The sequence below is a fragment of the Lycium barbarum genome, chromosome 11 (genome assembly GCF_019175385.1).
Source record: "Lycium barbarum isolate Lr01 chromosome 11, ASM1917538v2, whole genome shotgun sequence".
Taxonomy (NCBI): Eukaryota; Viridiplantae; Streptophyta; class Magnoliopsida; order Solanales; family Solanaceae; genus Lycium; species Lycium barbarum.
In genome coordinates, this window is record NC_083347.1 from 107,255,065 (window position 1) to 107,279,668 (window position 24,604).

At 38.0% G+C, this 24,604-nt stretch overlaps 1 pseudogene; it reads left to right on the top strand.

The window, feature by feature from the left end:
• The first annotated feature begins 433 nt into the window (after positions 1 to 433).
• Positions 434 to 23,858, top strand: LOC132618446 (nudix hydrolase 1-like; annotated as a pseudogene).
• Positions 23,859 to 24,604: the final 746 nt, after the last annotated feature.

Sequence of the window (24,604 nt, forward strand, 5' to 3'; positions counted from 1 at the left end):
CATGAGCTTTAAAAGCGTACAGAACGAAAAACTGCGATCAGGAACCAGAATTTTCACCAACAAGATTCAAGATATAACAAAGTAGTTAAACACACAAAGAAAAGTCAGAGAATTTAACATTAATTATATGCATATAAAAAATAATTTAAACTAATTTTTTCAAAGAAGGGGTTCATTATAGTACCCTTGCTCAGCCCATGGCGGCGGTTCTTTGACGGTATCATTTATTTTCGCACTTTCGGCTTTTAAAAACATCGGTAACATACAAAAAAAAATACATCACCATGCCCCGGAAAAAAAGAGACGGTAAGTTTACCTACATAGATATTTTGTTAATTAGAACTTATACATAGAAAACAAAAAAATAGCGTGCACCAAAGAGCTATAAATAGAGCAAGATAGCAACCAGTTATTCAACTTGGCCAATTAATTCATGGAGAAGAAGGTGGGATTGCCAAAAGTAGCAGTGGCAGTATTCATACTGAAGGGAAATAAATTGCTGATGGGCAAACGTCGAGATTGCGTTGCTCATTCTTATTTTTCAGTTCCTAGTGGTCATCTTGAGTTTGGATATGTATAGTTCCTTCATATTATTGATCATCTCTCTCTGACTCACACACAAATGTAAATAGTATTGTAGTAATGTACTCGCACATGATGTTCACATTGAACTAATGAATACAAGATATATGTGTCGCTTACCCACACTTTTTTTTCTTAAGTTAGATCATAATTATAATAAGCATCTTTTCAGACTAGATCATCTACTTCAGATATTTTTTTAATTTAATCCAAACTCCCCGGATATATGCTCCTGAAGGGAACATAAACCAATTATTTATGAACATAATTAGAGGGGACATAAACCAAAACTTCCAAGAACATCAAAGCTTACAAATATACTTAGCATATATATGCAGCACTAGGGTTGTGCATGGACCGGGTTGGTTCGGTTTTTTCAAATACCAAATCAAACCAATTGCATCGGGTTTTTAAATCTATAAACCAAACCAAACTAACACAAGTCGGGTTTTTCAATCTCTGGTTTTCTCGGTTTTTTCGGGTTGCTCGGGTTTTTTGGGTAAAGTCTGATGAGTCGTGAAATTACGCAATATTCGATGCTAATTCCTTAAGTTTTTGTGAATCTTTAAGCACTTTTGTTGTTACTTTTTGTGTTTTTATGTTGTTTTGTAGGAAAAGATGCTCGGAGAGCATAACGGAGCAAAACGGACCAAAATAGAGCAAAAATAGAACAAATCAATGTTTCTGGCACCACATGCAGCATGTTGAACATGCTAGCAGCATGTGGTGCAACATCTGCTGCCAGTGAAAATGGCACCATATGCGAGTAGCATATGGTGCAGCATGTGCAACATGCGAACAACATGTGGTGCAGCATGTGGTGACAGAGAAATTGTCACCACATGCTACGGTTTTGGCACAACATGCGATTAGCATGTTGAACATGCGAATAGCATGTTGTGCATGGGGGTATTTTTGGCCAGATTTTGTTTCCGTTTTTGGAATAATATAAATACTCTTTTAGGGTTTGTAATAGATTATCTTTGGCAGTTTTTCATCAAGTTTGGAGACTAGTTTTTACACCTCACTTTGGGGTTAAAGATTTGAAGATTTGGTTGAGTATTTCTTAAACCTTTAATTCATTTCTTCAATTCCTTGCTTTGTATTGTATATCTAAGTGTGTAGCTTTCTATTCCATAACTTGAATCTCGTTTATGAAAGTATTCTTGATTAAAGTTTGGTTTGAAACTCTTGTTATGCTTATGTATTGAATGATTCTTATTGCTATTGAAGTGGGTCTTTGTTGATTTAATTGTCATGGAAGTTTCTACTCCTCAAAATGAATTGGTTGAAGAAGAGATTTCAAATTTTCAAGATGAGCCCGAAAGTTCTTGTGACCACAACGAAAGTTGTGAAATTGAAGAAATGGTTCACCTTGAAGAAGAAGAAGAGCAAAATTTTGAAGAAGAAATCTCCAATTCTCGAAAAGAAGAAGTTGAGGAAATCTTGAAAAGCATAATGGGAGGAATGAAAAATACGGGCAAGTCTTGACCAAATTGTGGGAAGAAGTTCAACATGGAGATGATGAAACTGTCCAAAAGGTGTATCTCACCATGAATGGATTTTCTCACAATGAAGAAAATCTTGACAAAATGGAAATTTTGAGCCAAGATTGGCTAATGAATCAAGCTCAACAACTTGAAGCCTATGAAAATCATCGTGAAGGCATTTCATGGATGATGGAAGAATTTCTAAAAATGCATGTTGAGCAAAGTCAAGAAATGGAGCTACTTGAAATTGATATCCGGAAATTGGAGGCCGAATTGAATGCAAAGATTGAAGCATGTAATGCTCAATATCAAAGGGCCATGGATTATAATTTTGAGTTGGTTTCCAATAAAGAAGAGGTCAAGATTGATTTTGATGAGCTAATGGCGAATTGCCAACCTACCAACCCCAAAATAGTGAATGATGCCGAAGTTGAAAAAATGATACTAGAGTTGCATAAAAAAGTTCATATAATAATTTTTGAAGACTCTAGTTCATTTTTGGGTGAGGATGTCAAAATTCATGCAAATTTGGAATTTGAGCGCGTTGGACCTCATTCCAACCATTTTTCAACATTATGCTTGGTTAGTGAAATGGAAGTTGAACTAACCGAGCCTATGGAGAATTTTGGAGACGAAGAAGAAAGCGTTTTCATTTTGAAGTTTGCTATGCCAAGAAGACAAAATGACATGCCTCACTTACGGGCCAAGAAGTGCAAAATGCGACACCCGAGAGTTGGCCTCTTTGCTTTACTACCACCGCCCCAGGAGCGTCATTATAAGCTTGATTCAAAGTTGGGGTGCAAATTCATATCTTCCAAATGGAAGGAAAAGTGGTAAAGGTAACCGTCGTGCCGCGACGTTAAATCAAGCGCTTGGTGGGAGGTAACCCATCGTTTTAAAAAGTTTTAAATCGTTTTTGAAATTTTATTTTTTAGAATAGTTTAGTTTATGATTTTTGACTAATCTGCAAAGTTTCAGAATTTTTGGAGTTGTTTTGAGCATGTCGGATACCCGGACAACCCCCAAAACCAGTAAAAGCTGCGAAATATTTTTTTCTGGTGTCATACATGCGAATCGCATGTGGTGACAATGAGTTTAAAAAAAATAAAAAAAATTAGTGACATCACATGCGAATCGCATGTGGGGTCGCATGTCATGCAAAATTTTTTTTGTTTTAGATTATGTGCAGCGAGGACACTGCAATGTTTATAGTTGGGGGTGGCACGTGGTAGCACATTATATTTTGAAACTTGCTCAAAATTTTTGAAAATTTTGTTCTTTTGACATGTTGTGGATTAGTCACTCTTATTATTTTATTTTTTTTGAGGAAAAATATGAAAACTCTTGGCTTGTTTGGTACTAATAGATTTAGTCTCTTGCATGTGAAATTGAAATGCGAATACCCCTCCAAATTGTTTTGTGAAAGTTAAAAAGCAAGGTGCATAGGAAAGAATGATCTTTGTGACAACTTTTTGGCTCATTTGGTGACTCTTTACCTACTAGTTGTGTTTACTTTGGATTATGAGATATTACACTAGTTGATCCATCTGGACTGGTTCATATGCCATGTGTGGTGAGTGTTTGTTGAATAAATCTTGTGTTTACTTTTATCATCTAGAACTTGCCCGGTTAGTCGTTCAATGCTAATTTTGATTATGTTGGTTGGAGAGATGACCTTGGGCTATCTTTGTGATTTTTGAAAAAGCCTCTTTAGCCTTTCTAGCCTACCATTGCATAAATAACATCACTAGTAACCCCATTTGAGCCTACGACCTTTTCTTTTATTTCCACATTACAAGCTTTTACCCTTTTTGATGAAAAGTCTCTCTTTAGAACCTTTCCCTCCTTGAACATGAAATTGTGAATTTGAGGCCAAAAGCCTAAGTTGGGGGTGTTAGTGTTGGTTGAGAGTCATGAAGGTTGGTGTTGTAGAAAAGTCAAAAGAAAGGAAGAAAATTTGAAAAATACAAAAAGGTTGCAAACTTTTTGTGCAAAAATAAAAAAAATAATAAAAAAAAATAAAAAAAAATAAAGAAGTTTGAATAATTGGGGAAACTAGTATGCAAATGAAGGAGTGATGTTTTGAAATGAAGAGGAAAGTTTGTGTAGTGTTCAAGGAGGGCGTAGTCACTTGTATCCCAAATACTTATCCTACCCTTCCCTAAGCCGACATTACAAGCTTAAAAAGTGCCTATGTGATCTCCAACCGAATGTTCTTGAGTTAGTGATGAACGAAAATAAGGGCAAGCTTATGGTGTGATATTTGTTAGCACTAGAACTTCTTTGTTGAGTGTGAGCGACTTTTGTGTATTTGTCCTTTGTGTCGTTGTTGTGAATATAGTGATTTTGGGACTTTCTTTCTTGTGAGGGCATATGGATTACGATAGATTGGTGATGTTGAAAAATCCAAAGTTGAGTCAACTGAGCATATCTAGTAAGCTAGTAGTTTTGAGTCACTTATTGAGGCTTGAGTGTTGTTGCTTGATGGTTTTAAATCCTTATTGCATTCTTGAAATTGTATTTTGAAATGGGGGAGTTATTTCGTTGAAGCTTCACATGCTTGTAGCCTAATTGTTGGTACCAACCAAAGTCATGTTTTTGTGCTTAAAGTGGTTCCTCATTGAGATTTTTGTTTTGATTTGCTTGAGGACAAGCAAAGACTTTAAGTTGGGGGTGTTGATGAGTCGTGAAATTACGCGATATTCGATGCTAATTCCTTAAGTTTTTGTGACTCTTTAAGCACTTTTGTTGTTACTTTTTGTGTTTTTATGTTGTTTTGTAGGAAAAGATGCCCGGAGAGCATAACAGAGCAAAACGGATCAAAATAGAGCAAAAATAGAACAAATCAATGTTTCTGGCACCACATGCTAATAGCATGTGGTGCAGCATGTTGAATATGCTAGCAGCATATGGTGCAGCATCTGCTGCCAGTGAAAATGACACCATATGCGAGTAGCATATGGTGCAGCATGTGCAACATGCGAACAACATGTGGTGCAGCATGTGGTGACAGAGAAATTGTCACCACATGCTACGGTTTTGGCACAACATGCGATTAGCATGTTGAACATGTGAATAGCATGTTGTGCAGCATGTTGTGCATGAGGGTATTTTTGGCCAGATTTTGTTTCCGTTTTTGGAATAATATAAATACTCTTTTAGGGTTTGTAATAGATTATCTTTGACAGTTTTTCATCAAGTTTGGAGACTAGTTTTTACACCACACTTTGGGGTTAAAGATTTGAAGATTTGGTTGAGTATTTCTTAAACCTTTAATTCATTTCTTCAATTCCTTGCTTTGTATTGTATATCTAAGTGTGTAGCTTTCTATTCCATAACTTGAATCTCGTTTATGAAAGTATTCTTGATTAAAGTTTGGTTTGAAACTCTTGTTATGCTTATGTATTGAATGATTCTTATTGCTATTGAAGTTGGTCTTTGTTGATTTAATTAATCTCGTTCTTGAATGTTTCCAAAGGGATTAGCTAACCCTAGGACTGACCCATTTACTTAGATTGAGCTCGGAAGAGGAAATCTAGGTTGGGAAAGATTAATTAACAAGAATTTGGGTCATTAAACTCATCTAATAACTTGAGCTCGGAAGAGGATAGTTACTTGAGGTTAAATTAATTGTACCTAATATCACACTCTAAGGCTTGGAAAAGCTTAGAGTGAAATTCATTGATTTGGTTGGAAGACTTTCAATGAGATTTTAGATATCATTATCTATCAACACAAACCTGGTCTTAGTTGTAAAATCATAAAATACGTTGGATCGTTACTTGAGTGTAATCTCCTATTATCCATGCTTGTGTCCATTGATCATTTTACTCGCTTTCTAGGTTAGTTTACATTTCCGATTAGTTAGAATATTTCTCAAAAACCAAAATATTATCTATCGTTTGGCTTTAGCTTAGTTGGTGAAAGTTCCTTACTTTCTTAATCGCCTAGCATATTGTTCCCTGTGGGATCGACCCCGACTCATAGTTGGGTAAATATTGTTATATCCCGTATTTTTGAACCTCGGAGCATCTGCTGGGGTGGGGCCCACATACCGAGATTTTTTTTGGAACATCTGAAAAGTCATATGAATCACATATGTAAAGTTAAACACAACTCATGAAGTACCTTTGGACCAAATCAAAGTGGAAACCCTCCAAACGAATATTTTTAAGAAAACGTTTTCGGGAGACCTGACTTTGGGGGGCAAAAACTGTATTGTAAGTTTGGAATTTCGAAAATACCTTGAAATAGAAGTTGTAGATAATTGAATTAGCTTTCCATCCATAGGTCGTGGGTTCCCAGGTGACGTCGGTACAAGGAGATATGAACGTTTTAAGGTCGAAAGGTCAGTGGGCTAGGCCCAATTCGGGACCAACCGAGTTGGCCCAAAAAAATGAAAAAAAAATTCAGGCCCAAGTGAGGAGCCATTCGGCCATGGTCCATAAAAAGGATCCAAGCCCATGGAATTAAGTCATGTGGTCAATGAATAAAAGACCACTTAATCATCCAAATTCCATAGAACTTTCAAGAGAAAGAATAGGAGGAAAAACAAGAACAAAAAGAGGGCATTTCGGGTTTGGCCATAGAAAAATCACCCCTCAAAATCTTGCCTCTAAAATTATTTTCTTGTTGAATTCCTACTAAATTAAGTGTCCTCTACAACTTGGTGTAATTGTTTTGGAAGAAGGAGCACTTATTTCTTCAAGTTGACAACTTGTTCAAGTGAAGAAGTTTGTAGAAAAAGGTAAGAATCAATTCCTTTTTCTTATGTTATGAAGGTTTGTTTATGTTGTGGTATGTGGAAATGAGTAGAAATTATGGAAATAAGGAAGTTTGCAAAGTGGGTATGTATATATATATGTAGCCATGGGTGTATATATGTTGTATACATATATGAGTTGAATTTTATGTTGCATTCTAGTTGTGGTTATGATGGAAATTATATTGGGAATGAAAGTTGAATGAATTTTGGTTGAAGTTGGAATGTAGATGATTATGTCACTTTAGAATAATTTTGTGATATTATGGAAATGAAGTTGTTAAGATGTGAATTATGATTATGGTTGATGAATTTGGAAGTTGGAAACTTGTTATGAAGTTGTATGCCAAAGATTTGATGTTTTGCATAAGTTATGATTTTGGCGGAAGATTGTATATCATGTATATCGAGTGTATATCTTAAGGAAAACGATATGAAATGTTTCTAGAACTATATGGTGATGATCATGATGGTTGTTGAATATGAAATTATTGATCTTAGTTGAAAGTTGGGTTGAATTGAAGATTATGTCAACTTGTGAGAAAAATGACTAGTTGAAGGATATTTGTGTTTTTAATGTTCATTGTTGATATTGTTGTTGTCGTTTGGGTTGTTGTTGATGATTTATAGCCGAGTTGAATTCTCGGGGTGTCATATGTATAGGGGAAGTGCTGCCGAAATTTCGGTAGCCAAATATGCTTAAAGTTGAAATAATGGCATTAATAATTCACAATTGGTAAACTTGACCAATTGCAGTTTTTCGACGAAACGGGAAGTGAGTTTGGAAAGGCTTAAGGAGCGCGAAAGGTATGTAAAGCAACCCCAATTCTTCCCTTGGCATGCCCCTAGTGTGTTAGGGTCGGATCCGGGCCTCGAAGGACCTCTTGGCCCTCGGAATCCGCAAGACAAAATTTCAGTTTTTCCTTCAGTAGAATTGAACCATTTTGATACGCTTTTTCTGAAATTATGCAATTTTACTCTAAATTATTCAGAAAATCATAGAATGTTTGTATAACCTTTTTAGGTGATACTATATGCTTAGAGGGCACAATTTGAGCCCGCCGCCTTGTTTGTCCCAAGGCGGGCCCGCTATTTACGGTTTTGCCCCTAATGTGTTAAAGCTTCCTTTTTAAGCGATTTTTGAAAGAAATGTTTTAATTACCCTACTAATCGCTTAACGAATATTATTTTAAATATTCTGTTAAATATTATAAATTATTTTGACACTCGGAATGACTTCGGGAAAGTTATACTTCTGTAATTTATTATGATATCCGAAATACATTTATTATGATTCCGTCCGACCCCATTGGATTTGTTTGTCTTTGATACGCTTCATCGAGTCTTGAAAACATTTATTATATTTTTAAATTGCATTAGTCTCTCACTACTCCATTCGTGGATGTCCCAATGTTTCCCACATTGAGCCCGGGCCAGGATATGTTGTCAAGCGTAATTCTTTGCATTGTTCGCCGCGTCCCGATGTGAGGGGGCAGGTATACGCGTACATGGGTCTGTGGAGTATGATGTGCCATGTCCGCCTATTCTGATCTGATCTGTATGGCCATTTTGATATGACATTATATGATACGGGGCCACTCCCTTTTTTCTGATTCCTCTGTATAGTGGCACCAGCGTCGGGAGGGTGGCCACATTCTGTCTGCCGAGTCCCGTGGCAGGGACCGGATATGATATGATATGACATATGTTTCTGTACGCATTCTGTCTGTTTTGGAAATATGCATTTGACACTCTGGATTCTGTACTCATTTTCTGTAACCATTATGATTTGACTTCTGTGATTCCGCTTTACATATTCAGTACATATTTCGTACTGACCCCCTTTCTTCGGGGGCTGCGTTTTCATGCCGCGCAGGTACTGACGACAGGTTCGCTGATCCACACGTTTAGGATCCTATTTCTGCTATTTGGGGCGCTCTCTTCTACAGAGCCCATCTTTTGGTACAGTCTGTCACTGCTATCTGGATATGTACTTTGTTCAGGGTATGACGGGGCCCTGTCCCGTCTTATGATTATGATATGTTCTGTAGAGGTCTGTGGATACATCTGTGTGGGTTCTGTACATATGTTTTGGATATTCTGTTCTGTGATGGCCTTATCGGCCTATGTGTGCCAAGTCTGCTTTTCTGCTAAGTTCTGTAGCGACCACTAATATTATTATTATATTATTATTCTGTTAATATGCTAATTTGGGATATCGGGTACGTATAGGTGCCCAGCTCGGGCACTGGTCGCGGCCCACGGGGTTGGGTCGTGACAAAAGTGGTATCAGAGCAGTTCGTCCTCGGAATGTCCACAGACCTTGTCTAGTAGAGTCTTGTTTATCGGTGTGTTGTGCACCACACCTATAAACCCGAGGCTACAGGGCATTTAGGATACTACCCTTCTTTCTGTCTTAGATCGTGCGATAGAGCTGTGTTATCAGGATGACCCCTTCCTAACGAGTGGCTATATTTGCAGATATGCCTCCAAAAAAGGCGACAGCGGCCCAAAAGGCCAAGTCAGTTGCCGTAGGAGAGACTAGCCGGGTCCAGAGGACTACCAGGGCCCAGGTATATATTGCTCCGGAGACTTTGCCCCAGACAGAGGGTTCTTCTACACCGCCACTCGTGGAGGAGATTGGGGCAGCCGTAGCTGCAGATCGGGGGACGGCTCCACTGCCAGCTCCCGCAGTTCCAGTACCTGAGCCTCCAGCTCCACGGCCAGGCACTGAGGATCAGTCTATGAGGGAGGCAGTCCAGTTGCTGACTAGACTTGTGGCAGGGCAGGTTCAGGGGCATGGACTGGGAGGTGACCGGGCGGTCAGACGTGATAGTTCGAGAGCCCGTGAGTTTTTGACTTGTAACCCTCCAGAGTTATTCGGGACAAAGCCCGAGGAGGATCCTGAGGAGTTTATTAGGAAGATGCGACGCACTCTAGATTTGATTAATGCTTCCGAGACAAAGTCAGTCGTGTTAGCTTCGTACCGGTTATATGATGTGGCGGCAAACTGGTACGAGTCATGGGGGCTATCCAGGGGGGACGGCGCTCCTCCAGCAGTTTGGGGCGATTTTTCTCAGGCATTTCTTGGACACTTTCTGCCCCCAGAGTTGCGACGAGCCAGATCTGATAGATTCTTATTATTGAGGCAGAAGGGCCGCAGTATTCGGGACTATAGTTTGGAGTTTGATTCCTTGGCCCGATATGCACCTACTGTGGTGGCTACTATGGCGGACCGGATGCATAGATATATTATGGGGCTGGATCGGTATTTTGTTGATAGCTGCTTAGTATTGGCTGCTCAGCCCGGTATGGACATTGCCCGTATCCAGGCCCATGCCCAGGGCATGGAGGATCGGGGCAGAGGAGGACACCAGCCTGACAGGGGCCAGGATCGGAGACAGCCCAAGAGGGCCAGGTCATCTGGAGACTTTCGGGGCAGACAGCCCCAACAGCCGCAGCAGCCTAGCAGATTTTCATCTTAGCCGGCGCAGAGCGCGCCTCCCCAGCCTGCAGGTCGCAGATTCGATAGCCCAGGGTATTCAGGAGCAGGCCAGAGCTCCAGGGCTTCAGGTTCGCGGAGAGATAGGGGTTCTGGTCAGATGAGGCCACCCAGGGTTCAGTGTTCTTTTTGCGGCAGATACCATACGGGAGAGTGCTACAGAGCCACCGGTGCATGCTTTTCTTGTGGCCGTCAGGGCCATTCTGTGAGAGATTGCCCGTATAAGGGTAGTTCGGGTGGTGCAGCGCAGCCTACCGGATCAGCCGCTGGGTCTTCATCTTCGTCAGTGGCTATGCGCCCTACGGGGCAGGGTATTTCGGCACCAGCGGGTCGCGACAGAGGCCGTGGTGGAGCTTCTGGTATTAGTGGTCCTTCGAACCGCATTTATGCTTTGGCCAGTCGCCAGGATCAGGAGGCACCTCCTAATGTCGTTACAGGTACTTTATTGGTCTTCTCTCGGTCTGTGTATGCATTAATTGATCCAGGTTCGACCTTATCATATATTTCACCCCTTGTTGCCGGTAAAATTGGTATTATGTCTGAACCTATAGAGCCATTTGAGGTAGCAACGCCGATAGGGGATTTTGTTGTAGCGAAACAGGTTTATAAAGACTGTTCTGTGATCGTTTGTGACCGTGACACTAAGGCAGATCTGGTAGAGTTAGATATGACTGAATTTGATGTTATTATGGGTATGGATTGGCTAGCTTCCTGTTACGCTAATGTTGACTGCCAGAATAAGGTAGTTCGCTTCCAGTTTCCCGGGGAGCCAGTTATAAATTGGGCTGGTAATACAGCATCGCCGAAAGGTAAGTTTATTTCATACCTTAAGGCAAAGAAAATGATCAGAAAGGGTTATATCTATCATCTGGTTCGGGTGCAAGACTTGGACGCCGAGACGCCGACACTTCAGTCAGTCCCCGTGATTAATGAGTTTCCAGATGTTTTTCCCGACGAGCTTCCAGGTCTTCCTCCAGAGCGGGAGATAGACTTCTCTATTGACTTACTCCCAGACACTCAGCCTATCTCTATTCCTCCGTATAGAATGGCGCCTGCAGAGTTAAAGGAGTTGAAGGAGCAGCTGAAAGATTTGTTGGATAAGGGCTTCATCAGACCCAGTACTTCGCCTTGGGGAGCCCCGGTATTATTTGTGCGTAAGAAAGACGGGTCGCTGCGTATGTGTATTGATTATCGGCAACTGAATAAGGTAACTATAAAGAATAAATACCCCCTCCCCAGGATTGATGATTTGTTTGATCAGCTGCAGGGCGCTAAGTGTTTTTCGATGATAGATCTTCGATCCGGTTACCACCAGGTGCGAGTATGAGAGGCCGATATCCCTAAGACAGCTTTCCGGACCCGATATGGGCATTATGAGTTTAGGGTTATGTCTTTTGGGCTTACTAATGCCCCCGCAGTATTCATGGATTTAATGAACCGGGTATTCAGGCCATTCTTGGATATGTTCGTGATTGTATTCATTGATGATATCCTGGTTTATTCTCGGTCGGAGGCAGAGCACGCAGATCACCTGAGATCGGTATTAGGGGTACTCCGGCATCAGAAGTTATATGCGAAATTTTCTAAGTGTGAGTTCTGGCTGTCTTCAGTGGCTTTCTTGGGGCATGTTATTGCAGCTGATGGTGTCCGGGTGGACACACAGAAGATTGAGGCCGTGAAGAATTGGCCCAGACCTACGACGCCCACAGAGGTACGCAGTTTCCTGGGGTTAGCAGGTTATTACAGGAGGTTTGTGGAGAAGTTTGCTTCGATTTCAGCGCCTTTGACAAGGCTGACTCAGAAGGGAGCTAAGTTCCAGTGGTCTGACGCTTGTGAACGGAGCTTCCAGTTGCTGAAGGAGAAGCTGACTACAGCCCCAGTTCTGACTCTTCCAGAGGGACCGGACGGGTATGTTATTTATTGTGACGCTTCTGGCATGGGGTTAGGCTGTGTATTGATGCAGCACGGCAGAGTTATAGCGTATGCTTCCCGGCAGCTCAAAAAGCATGAGAAGAATTATCCTACCCACGATCTGGAGCTCGCAGCGGTAATTCATGCTCTGAAGATATGGAGACACCATTTATATGGCGTTCATGTGGATATCTATACTGATCATAAGAGTCTCCAGTATATTTTCAGGCAGAGAGAGCTTAATTTGCGACAGCGGAGGTGGCTGGAGCTTCTGAAAGATTATGACGTGGATATTCTGTATCATCCGGGTAAGGCTAATGTTGTTGCCGATGCGCTCAGTCGGAAGTCTATGGGCAGTTTGGCCGATTTACAGCCAGACAGGAGAGAGATAGCCCGTGATATTCAGAAGTTGGCTAGTCTCGGGGTTCGTTTGGCCGATTCTGGAGATACACGGATTTCTGTTCGAGGGGTTTCTGAGTCATCCCTCAGGGACGATATTAAGCGGCATCAGTTCGAGGATCTTGTCTTAGCTCGGTACAGGGACACAACCTATGATAAGGAGAGGACTCCGTTCGAGTTTTCACCGGACGGCACTATGTTATACAAAGGCAGGTTGTGTGTACCGGATATTGCAGGCCTTCGGCAGCAGGTTATGAGCGAGGCATATTATGCTCGCTACTCGGTCCATCCTGGGTCTACGAAGATGTACCATGATCTCCGATGCTTATACTGGTGGGACGGTATGAAGCGGGATGTTGCAGAGTTCGTCGCCCAGTGCCCTAATTGTCAGCAGGTCAAGATTGAGCATCAGAAGCCGGGTGGACTGTTGCAGGAGATGGAAATCCCGACTTGGAAGTGGGAGGTTATTAATATGGACTTCATTACAGGTTTGCCTCGCACTCCACGGAAGTATGATTCCATCTGGGTCGTTGTTGATAGGCTGACGAAATCAGCCCATTTTCTTCCCGTCAGGACTACTTATTCCGCCGAGGATTATGCCAGGCTCTATATTAGAGAGATTGTGAAGCTTCACGGAGTTCCTATATCTATTATTTCTGACAGAGGCGCCCAGTTTACGGCGCGTTTCTGGAGGTCGTTTCAGGCGGGTCTAGGGACTCAGGTGAGTCTGAGCACAGTCTTTCATCCTCAGAGCGACGGACAGGCCGAACGCACTATACAGACGCTGGGGGATATGTTGCGGGCCTGCGTTATTGATTTCAGAGGCAGCTGGGATGATCACTTGCCATTGATTGAGTTTGCATATAATAACAGTTACCATTCCAGCATCCAGATGGCTCCGTACGAGGCTCTATATGGCAGGAAATGCAGATCGCCGATTGACTGGTTTGATATTGGCGAGTCAGAGTTGATTGGCCCAGATATGGTCCAGCAGGCCGTGGACAAGGTAAAACTTATTCGGGAGCGACTGTTGGCAGCCCAGAGCCGACAGAAGTCATACGCGGATAAACGGCGTCGACCGTTGGAGTTTCAGGTAGGCGATTGGGTATTCCTGAAGGTATCGCCTATGAAAGGCGTGATGCGGTTCGGCAGAAAGGGTAAGCTCAGTCCGCGTTATATTGGGCCTTATCAGATTGTTCGAAAAGCTGGAAATGTCGCCTATGAGCTAGATTTGCCATCTGATTTGGAAGCGATACATCCGGTATTTCATGTCTCTATGCTTCGTAAATGCGTCGGTGACCCTTCTAGAATATTTTCTGCTGATGATATTCAGGTGACGGAGCAACTATCGTACGAGGAGCAGCCCGTATCTATTTTGGATCGTCAGGTAAGGAGGCTTCGGAATAAAGATGTAGCCTCTGTTAAGGTACTGTGGCGGAACGATAATAGGGAGGAAATGACATGGGAGGCCGAAGAGGAAATGAAGAAGAAATATCCTCATTTGTTCTCTATACCCACAGGTAACCTTAAATCCCTGCTTTAATTTATTCCAATATCAATCGTGTGTCATATGTGATGTCTGTAAACATGAAGTCCCCCAAAGTATTTTCAAACCCTATGAGATTAATTTAACATTCGAGGACGAATGTTCTAAAGGGGGGGAGGATGTTATATCCCGTATTTTTGAATCTCGGAGCATCTGCTGGGGTGGGGCCCACATACCGAGATTTTTTTTGGAACATCTGAAAAGTCATATAAATCACATATGCAAAGTTAAACACAACTCATGAAGTACCTTTGGACCAAATCAAAGTGGAAACCCTCCAAACGAATATTTTTAAGAAAACGTTTTCGGGAGACCTGACTTTGGGGGGCAAAAACTGTATTGTAAGTTTGGAATTTCGAAAATACCTTGAAATAGAAGTTGTAGATAATTGAATTAGCTTTCCATCCATAGGTCGTGGGTTCCCAGGTGACGTCGGTACAAGGAGATATGAACGTTTTAAGGTCGAAAGGTCAGTGGGCTAGGCCCAACTCGGGACCAACCGAGTTGGCCCAAAAAAATGAAAAAAAAATTCAGGCCCAAGTGAGGAGCCATTCGGCCATGGTCCATAAAAAGGATCCAAGCCCATGGAATTAAGTCATGTGGTCAATGAATAAAAGACCACTTAATCATCCAAATTCCATAGAACTTTCAAGAGAAAGAATAGGAGGAAAAACAAGAGAAAAACAAGAACAAAAAGAGGGCATTTCGGGTTTGGCCATAGAAAAATCACCCCTCAAAATATTGCCTCTAAAATTATTTTCTTGTTGAATTCCTACTAAATTAAGTGTCCTCTACAACTTGGTGTAATTGTTTTGGAAGAAGGAGCACTTATTTCTTCAAGTTGACAACTTGTTCAAGTGAAGAAGTTTGTAGAAAAAGGTAAGAATCAATTCCTTTTTCTTATGTTATGAAGGTTTGTTTATGTTGTGGTATGTGGAAATGAGTAGAAATTATGGAAATAAGGAAGTTTGCAAAGTGGGTATGTATATATATATGTAGCCATGGGTGTATATATGTTGTATACATATATGAGTTGAATTTTATGTTGCATTCTAGTTGTGGTTATGATGGAAATTATATTGGGAATGAAAGTTGAATGAATTTTGGTTGAAGTTGGAATGTAGATGATTATGTCACTTTAGAATAATTTTGTGATATTATGGAAATGAAGTTGTTAAGATGTGAATTATGATTATGGTTGATGAATTTGGAAGTTGGAAACTTGTTATGAAGTTGTATGCCAAAGATTTGATGTTTTGCATAAGTTATGATTTTGGCGGAAGATTGTATATCATGTATATCGAGTGTATATCTTAAGAAAAACGATATGAAATGTTTTTAGAACTATATGGTGATGATCATGATGGTTGTTGAATATGAAATTATTGATCTTAGTTGAAAGTTGGGTTGAATTGAAGATTATGTCAACTTGTGAGAAAAATGACTAGTTGAAGGATATTTGTGTTTTTAATGTTCATTATTGATATTGTTGTTGTCGTTTGGGTTGTTGTTGATGATTTATAGCCGAGTTGAATTCTCGGGGTGTCATATGTATAGGGGAAGTGCTGCCGAAATTTCGGTAGCCAAATATGCTTAAAGTTGAAATAATGGCATTAATAATTCACAATTGGTAAACTTGACCAATTGCAGTTTTTCGACGAAACGGGAAGTGAGTTTGGAAAGGCTTAAGGAGCGCGAAAGGTATGTAAAGCAACCCCAATTCTTCCCTTGGCATGCCCCTAGTGTGTTAGGGTCGGATCCGGGCCTCGAAGGACCTCTTGGCCCTCGGAATCCGCAAGACAAAATTTCAGTTTTTCCTTCAGTAGAATTGAACCATTTTGATACGCTTTTTCTGAAATTATGCAATTTTACTCTAAATTATTCAGAAAATCATAGAATGTTTGTATAACCTTTTTAGGTGATACTATATGCTTAGAGGGCACAATTTGAGCCCGCCGCCTTGTTTGTCCCAAGGCGGGCCCGCTATTTACGGTTTTGCCCCTAATGTGTTAAAGCTTCCTTTTTAAGCGATTTTTGAAAGAAATGTTTTAATTACCCTACTAATCGCTTAACGAATATTATTTTAAATATTCTGTTAAATATTATAAATTATTTTGACACTCGGAATGACTTCGGGAAAGTTATACTTCTGTAATTTATTATGATATCCGAAATACATTTATTATGATTCCGTCCGACCCCATTGGATTTGTTTGTCTTTGATACGCTTCATCGAGTCTTGAAAACATTTATTATATTTTTAAATTGCATTAGTCTCTCACTACTCCATTCGTGGATGTCCCAATGTTTCCCACACTGAGCCCGGGCCAGGATATGTTGTCAAGCGTAATTCTTTGCATTGTTCGCCGCGTCCCGATGTGAGGGGGCAGGTATACGCGTACATGGGTCTGTGGAGTATGATGTGCCATGTCCGCCTATTCTGATCTGATCTGTATGGCCATTTTGATATGACATTATATGATACGGGGCCACTCCCCTTTTTCTGATTCCTCTGTATAGTGGCACCAGCGTCGGGAGGGTGGCCACATTCTGTCTGCCGAGTCCCGTGGCAGGGACCGGATATGATATGATATGACATATGTTTCTGTACGCATTCTGTCTGTTTTGGAAATATGCATTTGACACTCTGGATTCTGTACTCATTTTCTGTAACCATTATGATTTGACTTCTGTGATTCCGCTTTACATATTCAGTACATATTTCGTACTGACCCCCTTTCTTCGGGGGCTGCGTTTTCATGCCGCGCAGGTACTGACGACAGGTTCGCTGATCCACACGTTTAGGATCCTATTTCTGCTATTTGGGGCGCTCTCTTCTACAGAGCCCATCTTTTGGTACAGTCTGTCACTGCTATCTGGATATGTACTTTGTTCAGGGTATGACGGGGCCCTGTCCCGTCTTATGATTATGATATGTTCTGTAGAGGTCTGTGGATACATCTGTGTGGGTTCTGTACATATGTTTGGGATATTCTGTTCTGTGATGGCCTTATCGGCCTATGTGTGCCAAGTCTGCTTTTCTGCTAAGTTCTGTAGCGACCACTAATATTATTATTATATTATTATTCTGTTAATATGCTAATTTGGGGTATCGGGTACGTATAGGTGCCCAGCTCGGGCACTGGTCGCGGCCCACGGGGTTGGGTCGTGACAAATATATTGCATACGACCGTGTACACTTTCTCTTTGAGGAGTGTATTTGGACGTTATCAAAAATGGCGTCGTTGCCGGGGAACAATTTGGCGTATTTGAGTTAGTTTGGAATGAAAATGGATTTGATGGTTGCAATCCATATTTTGATGACCCATGTCCTTTTTGTGAAGGACCCCACTTTTGGCAAGATTGTGAATATGCTCCCGGGAGAGAGATGTGTGCACCGTCTCAATCCTATGATGAGAGTATTTGTAATATATGTGGTGGTCAAGGTGGACATTGGGGTGATTGTCCCAATTATTTTGCTTCCCCTCCCCCAAGTTGTTCTAACGAAAATGCTAGTTGTGCTTTTGAGCTTGATAGGGAAAATGACATGGCAAATGAAGGACAAAGTGCCGGATTTGAAGGCATTATGGCAATGCTCCAAACATACTTAGATCGAGAAGCTAAAATGGAGGAAGAGTGAAAGCTCATCCAACAATCCATTTTAGAAAATGGAGAAGCTATGAAAGGAATGAATGATCCATTTGAGGATGCCAATTCCTCAATTGTCATGGAAGTTTCTACTCCTCAAAATGAATTGGTTGAAGAAGAGATTTAAAATTTTCAAGATGAGCCCGAAAGTTCTTGTGACCACAACGAAAGTTGTGAAATTGAAGAAATGGTTCAACTTGAAGAAGAAGAGCAAAATCTTGAAGAAGAAATCTCTAATTCTCGAAAAGAAGAAGTTGAGGAAATCTTGAAAAGCATAATGGGGAGGAATGAAAAATATGGGCAAGTCTTGACCAAATTGTGGGAAGAAGTTCAACATGGAGATGATGAAACTGTCCAAAAGGTGTATCTCACCATGGATGGATTTTTACAAGAGTTGGACGACTCTCACAATGAAGAAAATCTTGACAAAATGGAAATTTTGAGCCAAGATTGGCTAATGAATCAAGCTCAACAACTTGAAGCCTATGGAAATTACCGTGAAGGCATTTCATGGATGATGGAAGAATTTCTAAAACTGCATGTTGAGCAAAGTCAAGAAATAGAGCTACTTGAAATTGATATTCGGAAATTGGAGGCCGAATTGAATGCAAAGATTGAAGCATGTAATGCTTAATATCAAAGGGCCATGGATTATAATTTTGAGTTGGTTTCCAATAAAGAAGAGGTCAAGATTGATTTTGATGAGCTAATGGCGAATTGCCAACCTACCAACCCAAAAATAGTGAATGATGCCGAAGTTGAAGAAATGATACTAGAGTTGAATAAAAAAGTTCATATAATAATTTTTGAAGACTTTAGTTCATTTTTGGGTGAGGATGTCAAAATTCATGCAAATTTGGAATTTGAGCGCGTTGGACCTCATTCCAACCATTTTTCAACATTATGCTTGGTTAGTGAAATGGAAGTTGAACTAACCGAGCCTATGGAGAATTTTGGAGACGAAGAAGAAAGCGTTTTCATTTTGAAGTTTGCTATGCCAAGAAGACAAAATGGCATGCCTCACTTACGGGCCAAGAAGTGCAAAATGCGACACCCGAGAGTTGGCCTCTTTGCTTTACTACCACCGCCCCAGGAGCGTCATCATAATCTTGATTCAAAGTTGGGGCGCAAATTCATATCTTTCAAATGGAAGGAAAAGAGGCAACAATCACCTAGCCTAGCATCAAGTTTATTTTTTTTTTAACAATATATTATACTTTTACAAACTAATGAGTATTAAATAATGAGGAAAAATATGAACTGGCCTAATATTCATTTATTATTAAAACAGAAACTAATAGTCTTAGGATACTACGACAATAATCAACATGTGAAAAGACAAAAAGTTAAAGTAGAAACAAACACACAAACTTTCTATTTAAAAAAGATATACCAACTTTATTTTAAAAAAAATAAGTAAATAATCTAAATATAATACAAATAAATAATTGAAGGATGACGACTTTTGAATTGAATTAAATAAGATAAATATCTATATTCATATTTAAATATCTCTTAAAATAACAACCAAATAAGTGATGATGAGGATAACATCAATTAGAGTAAAATGTTTTATGATGAGTGGTAAATTCCTATTTGAATTTGAATTCCTTAATAATCTTATCAGATAAAAATATTAAGTTAGTCACAATTCTCCTAAAAATATGACACAGATTACCTCGACTTTCTCATGTTTATCAAGATACAACTCTGCCTTCTATAAATTGAGATGAAACTAAAGTACATCACGCATGTTTTCATGATTGGTCCACTATCAAGCTTTTTATTTATCTTTCTTCTGTAAATTATTTTGTATTTTGTTGTATTCTTTAATTGTATACTTATACTCTATTTTGGAGTCAAAATGTCTATGTTTATTTTTTCCGTAGAATGTGAACGGCAGATATCTTCATCAGATTGAGTAGCAATTACGCTGAATCAATATTTTATATCAAGCCCACGTAGATGAAAGCGGTTACGCTGAACCAATATTTCGTGTAACTGAAAGTACTGCTTGAAGCAAAGCTATAAAGTTCAAAAGAGCTCGGCTAATCTTTCGGTAGTCACTTTCCATGAGCTATATCAAAAAAGAAAATAAAAACTACAACAAATACATGTGTAATCAGTTAGAAGTTTTTCCTTTGTGATATCAGTTCGAGGCAGATCCAGAATTTAAAATTTAGAGGTTCACTTTTAAGATTTAAATCCATTATATTTTTTAAGTTAAGGATTCATATCTACTATTTATTACAATTTTAATTATCTTTTACACATAAATTTATGCTTCGCGTCGAAAGTTAAGAGTTCAATTGAACCCTCATTTACTATGCTAAGTACGCCACTAAGCAAATGCCAGATAAATCTTCATCCAAGAAACAATTGTAGCAAGTTGATAGTGCTAACTATTGAAGTGCATAATGCAAGATTCTATCTCTTGAACAACATAATGCATTCCAAAATAATCTCTTCAATCAATATCAAGTTATTTTGTTCAATCACGAAATTGTTTTTAAATGCAAAATACCTAACAGTAACTGTTAGCATCCCAAAGTTTCACACTGATATTATCCATAAAAAAATTGCCAGCCTAATGGAATAAAATTGCTAATTCCTATCACCTAAATCATTTTTATCTTAAATTTTAAATTAACATGTACAAGAGAAGTTATATGAACATGTTGGTAAATATCAAATAAGAAAGAAAAAAAAAAGGAAAAAAATAGAGAGTCATTATTTGGAGCTCCATCTTGTACTTGGCAGTACAATGCAAATTATACACAAAGAATGGACTAATAAAGTGGGGTGCACCGGTTTAGAAGTCAATCCAACAAGTATATTGTGTGAAAGGGATATGAAAATTTCCTAATTACCAAAAAATATAATTAAAATTAAACCATATTCAATTGAAAACAAAAAAGAGGAAAACAAATCAATTGGTTATCGAATATAATATTATAATGACAATTCTCACGTGACACTTTATGAGATAATGTTTAATAGATGAAACAATATTTAATTTGAATTGAAAGATAATTATTATGGTATTAGAAATATATATTTTATTAAAATAAATTTCTTGAATTTGAAGAACAGGAAAAGTAAAATATCATAAAAATTCAGGTTCAAAATATTACCATAGAAATATAGGTAAAGCCTAAATTCTATCAAATTTAGTTATGTTCGTTTATCTATTAGATGATATATTAGTATTCAAATATAAAATCTCAATGCAGATAAATTCATTAGATAAATCCATGTTCCAACCGGTAAACTATTTTAAAAATATTTGAATATTATCTTAAAACTTTGAATACTAAAAAAGAAGTCAGTGTAATAAAAAATCAAACCAAGGGAGATAAATGTATCACAACCTACAAAGGAGGTTAGTGTTAAGAAGGTAAAATTGAAGAATACAGCTTATTCCCAATATTGCAAGGAGAGTAGAATAAGGATTTTATGGCAAGTAACGAGCTAACGATCTAATGCGACATGACAATTTTTTTTAACAATCTTAATAGGCAATATAATAAGATTAAGTATGGTTAGTTTTGAATTGGAGATGAAAGATAACATTTTGAGAATCTGAATTGACGGATTATTTTGAACATGAATTGAAAGATAAAAATTGTGTTCCCACATCAACAGATTAAACAAATAAATATATAAGCCAGTTGCGATATAGAAAATTATTTTTTAATATCATAATTTATTCTTTAAAATATATTAATTGGATATAATAAATTACATTGTTTTATTTTCACATCAGAAAGTCTAAAGTAATTCAATCATGATAGGATATTAAGTGTGAATTTAGAATTTTAATATTAATGTTTTATCGAAGTTTTACATAGTTGATGAAGTTAAATTTAGTATATTTAATAGTTATTTTTAATATTTCACAAATGAATTGATTTGTTTTTAGTAATTAACTTTTATTTATAACATGAACAATACAAATCTACAGCATAGACACACACAACTTGCTATCCAAAGAAAAACCATCAACTATTGAACTCTGCCTGTTAAACAAAAACAGTGCAGTTCAAAATTTATTGATTTAAAAAATGTCAACGGAATATGATAAATTATTATTATTATATCAAACAAATAATATCATAATTTTCCATGATTAGTTACTTTTGATAATCGGCCGCGCATCGCGCGGGTACGAAAACTAGTAACAAAAAATGTGAGATGAGAGATGACATTGCACTACAATATTCAACAAAAAAAAGAAGTAATGAAATCACATAAAATAAAATGATCATAATCTAAAAGTACTAAGTCATGCTATAATAACTACGGCTAATTTATAAGGCATATAGAAAATAATCATAATCTAAAAGTCCAAAGTAATGTTAAAATAAGTACGGCTAATAAGTATTAATTACGTGACTAAACATTAAAGAAAAAAATCAAATTAAGTTATGTATATTCACTGTCTAAACCAATATAAATTTAAGGAATAGATATCCAACATTATTGTCATTCCTCGTGTTAGAATTGAATTACTTTTGTTAACATTAGTATTGATTTGATTTTTGTTGGGTTTTATTTGAGTTACTAATATCTACGGGCTATAAAACTTATTGGACCATTCAAAATTCTAATTCCAAGCTTGAAATAATATGTTAAAAGACAAAAACAAAATATGAAAAAGTTTAAGAAATATTTATAAATTACATTATCAATAAAGATTTTTATGTATAAAATATTGTTGAAATTGTATACATGTAATGTCGGGTTGGTTTGGTTCGGTTCGGTTTGATTTTTTTTAGTTAAAACCAAACCAACAGTGGTCAGGTTTTTCTTTCTAAAACTAAACAAGTCAAAAACAAACCACTAGTCGGGTTTTTTCCTTGGTTTGATTCGGATTGTCGATATGGTGTGATTTATCGGTTTACTTTGTACAACCCTATGCAGCACTTATCACTTGATCATAGTTAATTAAATTATATGTATTTTAAGAATAAATTGCTTGGTTTTATATGAAACAGATAAGTATTGAATGCTTTTTTTCTTTCTAGTATTGAATGCTTTGCTAAACAGTTAGAAGCAAATTTCTTCTCTTGTTGGAGAGGTCACAACTCACAACACACAATTAAGTAGTATGTTGCGTAATTGCAAGTGGTTGAGTGATGGCAAATGAAAGTAATTTCATTATACTTGGCTGGACACTTTATCATGATTTCAGGTTCAAACCCCTTATTTCAGATGCTCTATACTTCAAAATTAATCCCTGGACCAAGAAGGCTTGTTGTAATTACTTCGATAAGTGATATGATTGTGTAGATTTTTGTTACGTCTGCCGGCTTGGACAATATTTGGTTAAAGTTGGAAATTAAATAAGTATTTAAAAATTGAAATTGTGTTTAGATATAAATTTAACTAGAAAAAAAAGTTGATAATTTGTGTAAACACTCTTATTTCACCTGAAATATTCCTCAGACCTGTTTTCAATATCATTCTTACTTTTCAGTTAATCCTCTTTGAATTAAATACTATAGTCAAATCTCTTTATAACTTCGTTGTTTGTACGTAAATTTTTTGGTTGCTAAAGCAAAATGTTATTATAGAGAACATATAATAAAACATTACATGAAAAATCGATTCCAAAAAAACTTGACCGTTACTATTATAGAAGATGATTGTTATTAAGAGATCTGACTGTATCCGCGTATCTGTTTTCTTAATTTTCAAGGGAGAGCTTTGAGGAATGTGCAGCAAGAGAAGTGAAGGAGGAAACAGGTTTGGACATCATGAAGATAGAAATACTAAAGGTGACAAACAACCTCTTCTTAGACGATGAGGCAAATCTCGCAGCACACTACGTAGTCATCCTAGTACGCTCTGTATTGAGCCACAAAAATGTGATGGATGGGAATGGTACGACTGGGAAAATCTTCCAGAGCCTCTTATTACACATTTTAGAAATGCCATTAAAGAAGGATTCAACCCTTTTCAAGACAATTTCAAAGAGTAGTAATAACCATCCACGTCTTGCTTTTTGTCTAATCAATAAATACGTCTAATGACTTGTGAAGACGATCTCAATTCAATGCCTTGTATGACTACTCTATGTATATTTTTTAAACTTTTTCTTTTTAATTACATATGGGTAGGGGAAAAAGATTACAAGATGGGGAATTGAACCCTCACTAACAAGGTGAAAGTTTATGTAGCCAACCAACTGAGCTACTAACATCTTCCTACTATATATGTTCCAACTAATGCTACACATGTTTAAATTGGTACGTAGTTTAAAAAATAAATGAAGATTTTCTAAACTTATGGTCTAAAATATATAATGTGAAATGTTAGAATTGAAAAATTACTAAAAAGAAAAGTAAGAAACATAAACCGAAACATGGGGAATATTATATAAATATCTAGTTATTTGAGATTGCAACTTAAGAAAAAAAAAGTGCCCTTGATAAAAGACTAAAGGAATAGGAAATGATTACCAGTAATAAAGCATAGGCTAATACGAGCTGACCAGAAGAAGCAAGACTTAGATTACCAGAAGAAGCAAGACTTAGATTACCAAATCCTGGACATAATCGTTCTAGAGATGGAGAGCTCCTTGCCTTCCCTTTTTGCACCTATGCTTTTGTCCTGCTCACCTACGGCTTACAGCTTTTTAGTTGTTACACCTCGTAGTTTTGTACGTTAAGATTCGTCGTATGTTCGTTGTCCCAGTCTTAGACCTCAGGATTATTTTGAGGTTATAAGATATTAGACATGCCTATGGTTGCATCTCGTAT